The sequence below is a fragment of the Ahaetulla prasina genome, chromosome 7 (assembly GCF_028640845.1).
Source record: "Ahaetulla prasina isolate Xishuangbanna chromosome 7, ASM2864084v1, whole genome shotgun sequence".
NCBI classification, from domain to species: domain Eukaryota; kingdom Metazoa; phylum Chordata; class Lepidosauria; order Squamata; family Colubridae; genus Ahaetulla; species Ahaetulla prasina.
In genome coordinates this window covers 36661935-36674072 of record NC_080545.1, presented here as the reverse complement: position 1 = coordinate 36674072, position 12138 = coordinate 36661935, and the positions used below count along the sequence as shown (strand labels likewise).

The 12138-nt window shown below is 42.2% G+C and overlaps 1 protein-coding gene across 4 annotated transcripts in view; it reads right to left on the bottom strand.

Moving 5' to 3' along the window:
* Positions 1-1203, bottom strand: part of IMMP2L (inner mitochondrial membrane peptidase subunit 2) — a 530240-nt gene extending 529037 nt beyond the window's left edge. Inside the window, exon 1 of one of the 4 annotated variants that reach the window (XM_058190784.1) lies at positions 1122-1203. The gene's annotated coding sequence lies outside the window, so the exon portion shown is untranslated. Of the gene's footprint in view, positions 1-910 lie in introns of all 4 variants that reach the window. The other 3 variants (XM_058190782.1, XM_058190781.1, XM_058190783.1) reach the window with 3 other exon arrangements.
* Positions 1204-12138: the final 10935 nt, after the last annotated feature.

Below are 12138 nucleotides of genomic sequence, written 5' to 3'. Positions count from 1 at the left end.
TAACAATGACACATTTTGACAGTAAGGAATTCTAGTGGCCTCAAAAATAAGCTGAAAGGCATATTGACTACTTGCAATCTCAGTTTCACATATTATATAAAAACCACAAATAATGGCTAATTTAATAAACTATAATTAAAATATGATTTAGCAAAAGTGCAAATCCAGCCATAGAACTTTTATGTGTAGAATTATCTTAGAACTATTATTTATTTAAAATAATATTCCAATTTATAATGGCTAAATCTCAGAAAGATTCCTCCTGTAGGGAAAAAAAGCATTTATCATCAAAGACACAAAAACAAAAAATGCCACCAAAGGTAAAAAACACAAAATACTTGTGCAACCTAAACACGAAGGGGTTACAGTCCGGAAGTATTGGATTTAACAACTACAAAATAACATGCTTATGCTTTTGTGTATTTAAATTCCACCCAACTAGAAGAGTCAAAGGCATTTTATAGTGTAATTCAAAATATTACACGTGTATGATTTCATACACATATGATTTCATATGTGAGTGAAATCACCATTTTCTTCAACAATTTCAAAGATTTATTTCATGGTAACTATGTAAAAGTGTCCGTCTTTTTAACCTATTTTTGCAGGTTTGGAAGTTTAACCCTCCATATAGAAATCAGAACGTACTATACCTCTTTTTTCCGCAAAAAGAGGGAACGAAAATTACTCATATAAGCACTCTGTCCATTTCTCTATTATTTGTTCTGAAAATTTAGTCTTGCTCCTTTATTCAAAACGTGAAGGAAACTGCAGACATTCCATGGTTTAAGAAATGTGTTCTAGGCATGCTGAGGAACTTTTTTCCCCATTATCAGGGGTTTACTAAACCAGAAGCACAAATCTCCTTACGGAAACCCAGCCAACAGAGTTTGTAAAATATTATTTATACGTTTTCATTCCGTACGAGTCAGCAACTATAGCTTTTGCCTCCTTGCTTGCTCGGGTTGGGTGGCTCTCATTGGAAAATCAAATAAAACACTCAGGCCCAACCTCTTGCCTTTCAGACACGTTAAATACAAACGCCCGAAATCCCCGACCACGTCCTTTTCGCCTCCCCGCCGTTTTCCGCTTGGCAAGGTAGAAAACGCGTCCGGAAATACCCAGGATTGGCTAGTGACAGCGGTCAACTGGAGCAGTCACGAGGCGGAGCTTGACGACTGTAAACTCTAGACGCTGCGTCGCTGCGTTTCCTTCTGATTATTGCGTAAGGAGAAGAGGTGTGGCTGGCAGGCAGGTCGAAGCAGTTTCTGCGGTTCCGGAGCTGAGGGAAGTTTCTGTAAAGGGATAGTTTGGCACTTTTAACACTAAAATATATGGCATTTTATTTTCACTAGTAGAACAGCCAACTTCTCTGCCCTGCCTTCCTGGCCACATGGCTTCTTCTTCCAGAACTAAAATTTTGAGGCCTTGTTTTATTATAGCTGTGAAAAGATTTGCAGAATCTGGAAAGCTAGAATGTATGTTGGAAGAATAAAATCCGGTCCAGTTCCAAGTTGAGAGAAAGGCGCTGGAAATAAATGGAGGCAGGCTGCAGGAAAGCACGTCTCTGTTTATTTGGTAGCCAGAAACTAGTGACTGCAGCATGTTTTTGGGGTGGCTGACAAAATGGGATTGAGAGTAGGTGGACTTTTAAACCTTCTTTGGGGTTTTGTGATTGAGGTGCTTGTTCCTGTTGTGGGAAGCCCCCTCCCTCCCTCCAGAAGAATGAAATATTTTGGGGAATATTAAAAGAGGCAGAATATTATATTTCCCCAAAGGAGAAGTGGAGAAAGAGGCAGAGGGCAGCCCCAATTTTCTGCATAGTTAAAACAGCCTCCAGCGGAAATCTTTAGCGATGGAGATTTTGGGCCCATTAAGAAATCCTGGGGCCAGGCTATTCACAAACAAAATATCTTAACCACCAGTGATCGGATTAAAATTTAATCTTCCTCCACCAGAATCTAAGGACAGGATGTATCTTTTAGGACATAATTGGATTAAGCAACAACCTTAGAATAGCAAGACACCAGGTTCACCACGTTGCACAATCCCTGCAGCATTTCAGAAACTATAAAACTTTTTGCACTCATCAAGCTAATTTGTCAACTGCCCCAGAACCACATGCTGTTGCTGGTTCTGCTCATCAATAAACTTTCTTTCCAATCACCCTCCACTTTATTTCCAGCACATTTCTCCCAGCTTGGAACTGAACCAGATGGATTTTTCTTCCTATATTGTGCAAGAGTATGTCCTTCAATATTTCAATGGCTGTTGCTGGATTCCTATGGGGTCATGTAGGGGTCATGGCTGGCTCTACAGGCAAAAGGGAAAATGCAAGTCCTAGGTGTTGTCTGAACTAATCTTGTCAGCTTTGGCTTGCTTATTGTGTTGGTTATGAAAGATACGCCCAGTCTTTCTGAATGGGTACAAAATTACCATTCCTAAAGGCCAGCCTCTTCAAGCTTCTGCATGAGGCTGTTTTCCTATAGCAGGAAGATGGGCTGTTTTCTGCCTTTTTTAAGATTTTTCTCCTTTAGGGGAAATATTCTATCCTTTTTAATATTAAATATCTAATATTTAATATCTGCGCCAACTCAGAAAGCTCAAACTGCCCAAGGAGCTACTGATCCAGTTCTACAGAGGAATTATTGAGTCTGTCATTTGCAGTTCTAAAGCTATCTAGTTTGGTTCTGCAATCCAACAAGAAAGACACAGACTTCAGAGGATAATTAGAACTGTGAAAATATATACAGATCCCTCCCATCCTGGACATAAACTGTTTCAACTCCTACCGTCAAAACGACGCTATAGAGCATTGCATACCAGAACAACTAGACACAAGAACAGTTTTTTCCCGAAGGCCATCACTCTGCTAAACAAATAATTCCCTCAACAATGTCAAACTATTTACTAAATCTACACTACTATTAATCTTCTCATCGTTTTCATCACCAATCTCTTTCCACTTATGACTGTATGACTATAACTTTTTGTTGCTATCATTAAGGGTTAAATTGCAACCTATGACCATCATTTCTGTTGTAAAGGTTGTACCTTTGATGAAAGTATTTTTTCTTTTTCTTTTATGTACACTGAGAGCATATGCACCAAAACAAATTCCTTGTGTGTCCAATCATACTTGGCCAATAAAAATTCTATTCTATTCTATTAAGAATAAAGAATATTTTAATCTAGGGAGGAGGGCTTCCTACATGCATAAACTACAAAAAGCCAAAAGTGTGAAGGAAGAAACTGATTTCACTACAGGTAATGAATGTGTTCTTCAATCCAAAGGTTGCACCTCATCTTTGCGGGCATGATGCGTTGATTCAGGAGCTACAAGTCACGTGACAAATGACAACTTACTTTCTTCATCTTGACCAGAATAACTGAAAAAAATCACCACAGCTAGCAGGCAAATAATAGAATCAGAAGGAATAGAAGAAGATTTTCTTTACTGTCCTATTTCTCAAAGTGTCATCGGAAAGATACTTGTAAAAAATGTACTGTATGCCCTGCTCTTGATAGTAATATTTTGTCAGTGAAAAAGCTCACAAAACAAGGCAATGTTAACTTCGACTCCTCTACTACTAGCTCCAGAGTGCTGCTTGAGTTTCTAGAGAACAATTATTGTTGTGCCCTGAGCATCCTATGAGCTTGACTCAGGAGATTACCTGATTACCTGTGACTCTTAGGCAAGTAAGTTGCCATTCTTACAACAATGGAGAGAAAGACAAACACTCTAGCCATTTTCTCTCTCATTCCTCCATTTAAACTAAGCATTTTTCTGTGTAAAGTATTAAGCTTAAAGAACTGTGCCTTTTAACCTTAAAGTTTTGAGTAACTTTATGCTTGAAGGGCATAAAAATATTCTACATTTGAAAAACTAAAATACAGATATATATTTTTCAGGCGTATGCACCAACCGACCAGGATTAATGATAAAAAAAATTCTGAATTAATGGTTAAACACACACACAGGTCTGCTGCCATCCATCAAAACCTTTGTAAGAATAGCACCTACAACATAATGCTCTATTTATATTTTTTCCAAGTTTTTTGGAAATAATAGTTAAAGTGTTTAGACAATACAATAGTATTCATTACATTAGTATCAATAATAATTTTAACAACAATAACAATAACAATCCAAACTGCCAACTCTGCAAAAACAAAGTCGAAACTGTTTCACATTTAATATGTGAATGCAGTAAAATTGCACAAACTGATTGCAAAGCTAGACATGACCAAGTTGCTAAATTAATCCACTGGTCATTATGTAAAAAATACAATATATGTATACCAAAAGTCATAGGAACATAAAGTAGATGAAGTTATAGAAAATGAGAAGGTGAAGGTCTTGTGGGATTTTCAAATACAGACGGATCATCACTTTGAACACAACAAAGTTGTGGCCGGGATAGCTCAGGCAGTAGAGAAGCCTGTTATTAGAACACAGAGACTGCAATTACTGCAGGTTCGAGCCCGGCCCAAGGTTGACTCAGCCTTCCACCCTGTATAAGGTAGGTAAAATGAGGACCCAGATTGTTGGGGGGGCAATAAGTTGACTTTGTAAAAAAATATACAAATAGAATGAGACTATTGCCTTATACATTGTAAGCCGCCCTGAGTCTTCGGAGAAGGGCGGGGTATAAATGTAAACAACAAAAAAAAAACATGCCAGATATCACAGTTGTCGAAAACCGAAACATAATTTATTGACATCGCAGTACCAGGAGATGCCAGAGTCGAAGAAAAAAACCTGGAAAAAATCATGAAATATAGCAACTTGGCCATCGAAACTACACAGCTATGGATGAAACATGTAACAGTGATAGCCATTGTCATCAGGGCACTTGATACTGTGTCCAAGAATTTTATAAGATACATCAACAAATTGTAGCTTCCTGCAATAACACTAGCGGAACTGCAAAAAACTGCGCTACTTGGAACATCATACATCTTAAGAAGGTACTTAGTTGATACCTAGGATGTTGGCAGCAATCCGTATCAACAATTAGCACCAGTCAATGGTATTTGTGATGCATTTTTAAATGTTCAGTTGACTGAGTTTCATGTTTAATGAATAAAGTAAATAATAATAACAGTGATATTTGTTTAACCAATTTAACATACCTTCCTTATATCACTGATACTTCCATATATTTCCCTGTTTCTAGCTCCTGTTTTTGTCAGCTAACTTGATAAAATAAGTCCCAAGTCAAAAAATACTCAGTTTCTTTCTTTTCCTTAATTATAAGTCACTGAATCTAAAAAATATCCAGGTTGCACAAAAACTTTCTCTTCCTGAAACTATTGTATGCGACCTATCCCTCAACACTACTCTTCGATTCTTACTATGCTACAGAGCCCCTGACTATGACATTACCCATGCAAATATGCTAACCTCACTGCTAACATGGGCTACCTCTTGCCCATATCCTCTCATCTTCCTGGGTGACCTAAATCTACCTCTCATAACTCATAACTCATAAATGGATAACTAATGAATGTACAACCGATCCAATCCATACTACACTATACAACGCTGTTACAAACCTAGGTCTTGAACAACTTGTAACTAACAACACTAGACTCAACAACTGCCTTGATCTTATCTTCTGCAACAACTCCAATTCAATTTATGGACTACAAATTAAAGAACCTTTTTCCAACAGTGACCACTGCATGATTGATTTTCGTCTCAATATACGTCCATACTTAAATCGTAATAACAATAGTACTCCCAGCTACAACTTCAAAAAAGCCAACTACGATCTTATAAACAACGATCTTTCATTACTGGACTGGCAAAATCTATTTGCAACCTGCACAACCGCTGAAGACCACTATAGAGTTTTCCTACTTGAAATCAATAAAGTCATTAAACTATATGTACCACAAATGACCACCATGACCAGGAAAAGCAAACTACCCATATCAATAAAAAAGCTTCAATCAAAAAAAAAATCCCTCTGGAAAAGAAACAAAAAAGGCTGTGTAACAAATTTCAAAATCCGCTCCAAAAATATATGCAACCAAATAAAAACTGAATGCACAAATTATCACACCAAGCAAGAAGAGAACCTTTTGCGCACAAATTCCAATCGGCCTTTTATAATTTTGTGAACAATAAACTTAAAGACTCAAGATCCATCCCACCACTAAAAGATTCTAACAACAAAGAATGCAATGACGAAACAGTTAAAGCTAACCTCTTCAACATTTTCTTTGGCTCAGTTTTTGTTAACAGCAATAACACATATCCAACATTCCATAAACGCACTAGCATTGAATATGATGACTTAACCCATATAGATTTCACAGAAGAAACGTTGAAAAGCTCTTCATAACTTGAAACCATCGCTATCTATTGGACCTGATGGACTATGCATACTTCTTAAAAACTTTCCACTAATATAGCAGAACCCTAAGCATAATCTTTGACAAAGCTTTCACTACCAGTTCCTTCCCAAACTTTGGTCACTAGCCACAGTCATCCCTATCTTCAAAAAGGAGACCCCAGCTTAGTTGAAAATTACAGACCGATCTCTGTGCTGCGTCAACTGCAAAGTCATGGAATCAATCATCAATCAATCCATTTCCTCACACTTAGAAACTAACAACCTACTCTCCAACAAACAATTTGGTTTCAGGAAAAGATTATCATGCAACTTACAACTTCTTCACTGTAAAAACATATGGACTACAAATCTCGATCAAGGCAAAACAATAGATGCAATCTACATAGACTTCTGCAAAGCTTTTGACTCAGTAGTGCACGATAAACTTCTCCTAAAACTAAAATCCTATGGCATTTCAGGACCCCTTCACAAATGGATATCTGCATTTCTGTCCAACAGACAACAAGTGGTCAAAATTGGCAATGCTCTATCAAACCCTGTTCCTGTCAAGAGTGGCGTTCCTCAAGGCAGCGTCCTTGGACCAACACTCTTCCTACTATACATTAATGATCTTTGTGACCATATCGCAAGTAATTGTGTTCTCTTTGCTGACGATGTCAAACTATTTAACACCACAGACAATGCATCTCAGATTGCCGGTGCGAATCCTCTTGTGAGATGGGGTCATAGGTGTCAGATGGGTATGCTGATCACGTACCTGGCTCCTTGCTGCATGACAGCTGCCCTGCCCGAGCTCCTGGAGGTGCTGGCTGGGGTGGCAGTTGAGACCCCCAGACTTTTAGTCATGGGGGACTTTACCTTGCCATCGTCCGGCTCGTCATCGACGGCAGCACGGGAGTTCATGGCTTCCATGACGGCCTTGGACATGACCCAAGTAGTTGATGGCCCTACTCACATTGGGGTGGCACCCTGGACCTGATTTTTCTCAATATACGTCCATACTTAAATCGTAATAACAATAGTACTCCCAGCTACAACTTCAAAAAAGCCAACTACGATCTTATAAACAACGATCTTTCATTACTGGACTGGCAAAATCTATTTGCAACCTGCACAACCGCTGAAGACCACTATAGAGTTTTCCTACTTGAAATCAATAAAGTCATTAAACTATATGTACCACAAATGACCACCATGACCAGGAAAAGCAAACTACCCATATCAATAAAAAAGCTTCAATCAAAAAAAAAATCCCTCTGGAAAAGAAACAAAAAAGGCTGTGTAACAAATTTCAAAATCCGCTCCAAAAATATATGCAACCAAATAAAAACTGAATGCACAAATTATCACACCAAGCAAGAAGAGAACCTTTTGCGCACAAATTCCAATCGGGCCTTTTATAATTTTGTGAACAATAAACTTAAAGACTCAAGATCCATCCCACCACTAAAAGATTCTAACAACAAAGAATGCAATGACGAAACAATTAAAGCTAACCTCTTCAACAGTTTCTTTGGCTCAGTTTTTGTTAACAGCAATAACACATATCCAACATTCCATAAACGCACTAGCATTGAATATGATGACTTAACCTATATAAATTTCACAGAAGGAAACGTTGAAAAAGCTCTTCATAACTTGAAACCATCGCTTTCAATTGGACCTGATGGACTATGCGCATACTTCTTAAAAAAACTTTCCACTAACATAGCAGAACCACTAAGCATAATCTTTGACAAAGCTTTCACAACCAGTTCCCTTCCCAAACTTTGGTCACTAGCCACAGTCATCCCTATCTTCAAAAAAGGAGATCCCAGTTTAGTAGAAAATTACAGACCGATCTCTCTGTGCTGCGTCAACTGCAAAGTCATGGAATCAATCATCAACCAATCCATTACCTCACACTTAGAAACTAACAACCTACTCTCCAACAAACTATTTGGTTTCAGGAAAAGATTATCATGCAACTTACAACTTCTTCACTGTAAAAACATATGGACTACAAATCTCGATCAAGGCAAAACAATAGATGCAATCTACATAGACTTCTGCAAAGCTTTTGACTCAGTAGTACACGATAAACTTCTCCTAAAACTAAAATCCTATGGCATTTCAGGACCCCTTCGCAAATGGATATCTGCATTTCTGTCCAACAGACAACAAGTGGTCAAAATTGGCAATGCTCTATCAAATCCTGTTCCTGTCAAGAGTGGCGTTCCTCAAGGCAGCGTCCTTGGACCAACACTCTTCATACTATACATTAATGATCTTTGTGACCATATCGCAAGTAATTGTGTTCTCTTTGCTGACGATGTCAAACGATGTCAAACTATTTAACACCACAGACAGTGCATCTCAGATTGCCGGGTGCGAATCCCTCTTTGTGAGATGGGGTCATAGGTGTCAGATGGGTATGCTGATCACGTACCTGGCTCCTTGCTGCGTGACAGCTGCCCTGCCCGAGCTCCTGGAGGTGCTGGCTGGGGTGGCAGTTGAGACCCCCAGACTTTTAGTCATGGGGGACTTTAACTTGCCATCGTCCGGCTCGTCATCGACGGCAGCTCGGGAGTTCATGGCTTCCATGACGGCCTTGGACATGACCCAAGTAGTTGATGGCCCTACTCACATTGGGGGTGGCACCCTGGACCTGATTTTTCTCTCTGGTCAGTGGTTGAGAGATCTGGACTTAAAGGAATTAGTCATTGAACCTTTGTCATGGTCAGATCACTCTCTTCTTCGCCTGGACTTTCTGACCGCCATCCACCACCGCAGGGAGGCGGAGCCGATCGTTGGTTCCGTCCCAGGCGCCTGATGGACCGGATGGGTTCGGACGAACTTGGGCCATTTCCTGAGGTCTGGCTCACGGCTCGACTGAGGAACTTGTTGCGGCCTGGGAACAGGCCGGCGGGCCTTGGACCGTGTCGTGCCTTTGCGACCTCTGACCCGGCGCGGGTCCCAACCGGCTCCTTGGTTCTCCGAGGAGCTGAGAGGATGAGCGCGGAGAAGGCGCCTGGAGAGTCTTTGGAGGTCTGGCCGTTCGAGCTGATCGGACACTAGTGAAGTCCTATACTAGGACTTACCTAGTGGCATTGAGCGGCGTAGCTCGCCTCCTCCCTCATTGCATCGGCAGATAACCGCCCAGCCGCCCTGTTTGGTGACCGCTCCCTCCTACACCAGGGGCGGGATGACCCGTTGCAGGGGCGTGCTGAGGAGTTTAACGGTTATCTATACGATAAAATCGTTCAACCGGGATGGTCTGGACCAAGATTGCGGTGATACGGGCGAGATCGTGAGGCGGTCTTGGTGACATTGTGTGGGATGAGTTTGACCCTGTGGCTCCGAGGACATGGACAGGTTGTTGGGTAGGTTGAATGCCACCACGTGTTTACTGGACCCGTGCCCCTCTTGGCTGGTGCTGGCCACTCGAGAGGTGACACGAGGCTGGCTCCAGGCGATTCGACCGCTTCTTTGGTGGAGGTGTCTTCCGGCCGCCTTGAAAGAGGCGGTGGTGAGCCCTCCTCAAGAAGCCTTCCTGGACCCGGCTGTTTTAGGTAATTATCGTCCGGTCTCCAACCTTCGCTCACGGCGAAGGTTGTAGAAATATGGTGGCATATCAATTTCCCTTGCACCTGGATGAAACTGTCTATCTAGACCCGTTCCAGTCCGGTTTCGGCCCGGTTACAGCACGGAGCGGCTTTGGTCGCGTTGGTGGATGATCTCTGGAGGGCCAGGGACAGGGGTTGCTCCTCTGCCCTGGTCCTATTAGACCTCTCAGCGGCTTCGATACCATCGACCATGGTATCCTGCTGCGCGGTTGGAGGATTGGGAGTGGGAGGCACCGTTTATCGGTGGTTCTCCTCCTATCTCTCCGACCGGTCGCAGTCGGTGTTGACGGGGGCAGAGGTCGGCCCGGGCGCCTCACTTGTGGGGTGCCGCGGGGTCGATCCTCTCGCCTTCTGTTTAACATCTACATGAAGCCGCTGGGTGAGATCATCAGTGGTTTCGTGTGAAGTACCAGCTGTATGCGGATGACACCCAGCTGTACTTTTCTACACCGGACCACCCCAACGAAGCTATCGAAGTGCTGTCCCGGTGCCTGGAGGCCGTACGGGTCTGGATGGGGAGAAATAGGCTCAAGCTCAATCCCTCCAAGACAGAGTGGCTGTGGATGCCGGCATCCCGATACAGTCAGCTAAATCCGCGGCTGACCATCGGTGGCGGGTCATTGGCCCCGATGGAAAGGGTCCGCAACTTAGGCGTCCTCCTGGATGAACGGCTGTCTCTAGAAGACCATTTGACAGCCGTCTCCAGGAGAGCGTTCTACCAGGTTCGCCTGGTACGCCAGTTGCGCCCCTTTCTGGACCGGGATGCCCTATGCACGGTCACTCACGCACTCGTGACGTCTCGCCTGGATTACTGCAATGCTCTCTACATGGGGCTCCCCTTGAAGGGCATCCGGAGGCTACAGTTAGTCCAGAATGCGGCTGCGCGGGTGATAGATGGAGCCCCTCGTGGCTCCCGTATAACACCCATCCTGCGCAGGCTGCACTGGCTACCTGTGGCTTTCCGGGTGCGCTTCAAGGTTTTGGTAACCACCTTTAAAGCGCTCCATGGCATTGGGCCGGGCTACTTACGGGACCGCCTACTGCTACCGAATATCTCTCACCGACCCGTGCGCTCTCACAGAGAGGGTCTCCTCAGGGTGCCGTCGGCGCGGCAATGTCGTCTGGCGACGCCCAGGGGAAGGGCCTTCTCTGTGGGGGCCCCCACCCTCTGGAATGAACTACCCCCCGGACTTCGTCAGCTTTCCGACCTCCGGACCTTCCGCCGCGGGCTTAAAACGTATTTATTTAATTGTGCAGGGCTGAGCTAGATTTTAAATTATTGGTTTTAAATTGGGTTTTATTTGATATTTTAATTCTAAATTTACGGGCTTGTTAGAATCAGTTTTTTAATTGTTTTATATTGTATTTATATATCTTTTAAATGCCTGTACACCGCCCTGAGTCCTTCGGGAGATAGGGCGGTATATAAATTTGAATAAATAAATAAATAAATAAATAAATAAATCTATCATCCAAAAAGACCTTGATCATCTAACCACTTGGTCTAAAACTTGGCAACTCCAGATCTCAACCAGCAAATGCTCAGTCTTACATATTGGAAAAAAGAACCCAAACACTAAGTACATACTTGATGGACATTACCTGACAGATGACCCCCACCCCGTTAAAGACCTTGGAGTTTTCATGTCAAATGATCTAAGTGTCAAAGCCCACTGTAATTACATAGCAAAAAAGGCCCTAAGAGTTGTAAACCTAATCCTGCGTAGCTTCTTTTCCAAAAACAGTACACTACTAACCAGAGCATATAAAACATTTGCTAGACCAGTTCTAGAATACAGCTCACCTGTTTGGAACCCTCACCATATCTCTGACATCAATACAATTGAGCGAGTCCAGAAATATTTTACAAGAAGAGTTCTCCATTCCTCTGAAAACAACAAAATACCTTATCCCACCAGACTTGAAATCCTAGGCCTAGAAAACTTGGAACTCCGTCGCCTTCGACAAGACCTAAGTTTAACTCATAGAATCATCTATTGTAATGTCCTTCCTGTTAAAGACTACTTCAGCTTTAATTGCAACAACACAAGAGCAACCAACAGATTTAAACTTAATGTTAACCGCTTTAATCTAGATTGCAGAAAATATGACTTCTGTAACAGAATCATCAGTGCTTGGAATACTTTACCTGACTCTATGGTCTCTTC